This window comes from Orycteropus afer, unplaced genomic scaffold, assembly GCF_000298275.1.
Source record: "Orycteropus afer afer isolate SDZICR_OR568_19922 unplaced genomic scaffold, OryAfe1.0 scaffold00471, whole genome shotgun sequence".
In the NCBI taxonomy this organism is placed as follows: domain Eukaryota; kingdom Metazoa; phylum Chordata; class Mammalia; order Tubulidentata; family Orycteropodidae; genus Orycteropus; species Orycteropus afer.
Genome location: NW_006922058.1, coordinates 998,166 through 999,125, shown reverse-complemented (window position 1 = coordinate 999,125; position 960 = coordinate 998,166). Strand labels below are relative to the sequence as shown.

At 57.1% G+C, this 960-nt stretch overlaps 1 protein-coding gene across 1 annotated transcript in view; it reads left to right on the top strand.

Annotated features, from left to right (window-relative positions):
* ALG12 (ALG12 alpha-1,6-mannosyltransferase) overlaps positions 1 to 960 on the top strand; it is an 11,316-nt gene that overhangs the window by 4,577 nt on the left and 5,779 nt on the right. The gene's annotated exons all lie outside the window — the stretch shown is intronic.

The window sequence follows — 960 nt, the reverse complement described above, 5'->3', positions numbered from 1 at the left end:
GGCCCTCAACCCGAGGTGCACTGCGGTTTTTGTTCTTGCTTCTGCCCTATCTTGGAGTTGCTGGGTGGCCACGTTGACACGCCCGGCTGCTCACTGAAAGGGTGGTTTGAGTCCATCCACAAGCACCTTGGAAGAAAGGCCAGGGACCTGATTCTGGAAGTCAACCATTGAAATCCCTCTGGAGCACAGTTCTGCTCTGGCCCACGTGGAAGTGCCGGGAGTCAGGGTGGACATGGCAGCGGCGGGGAACCTGTCTGCTGCTCGGGGTCCTGGCGCCTCTGGATGTGAGCTGCTTGTTGTTGCTTGTTTCCCCCCCATCAAGTGCTGCTGGACAAGCCAGGGACACTCACACAGCCATGGACAAGTGACGAGTCGTCAGTAAGGGCCGTGGTGAGGGACCTGTCAGGGTCTGTGCCATTGGCTTTCCACAGCGGTGCATCATGTCTCCGGAAGAGTTTTGTCCTATGTCAGGGATGGTTTCCTTCAGAAAGTGAAGAGTTGCACGTGGACGGCCCCTTACCTCCTTCGCAGAGTTGCATGCAGGCGGTCGCTTTGCTGGAAATGTGGACGTGACTCATTTTGGGTGAAAACCTAAGCCTCGTGCTGAGCACCATGGGGCCTGCTGCAGTGGGTGCTGCGGGAATCTGAGCCTTGGAAGCAGACTCTGGGCCCATGGCCGTCTCCACATCTGAGCACTGCTGGTGACCGGGCCCTGTCTTCAGTGGCGCTCATGGTGGTGAAGAGAGACCTGTCGGCGCAGAGGTTTCAGGAAAGGAACATGCACTCGGAGTAAAAAGAACTAAGCCAGCCCAGGTGGGGAAGTGGAGGAGGGTCTGCCAAGGTGACCTTGAGGAGAGGCCTGAAGGACAGATGGGGCTGGACTCACTGTTGTAAGCAAGGTGGAGCCTCACTGTGTTAGGGGCCCTGAACTTGACCCTTTTAAAATCCTACAACTACAGG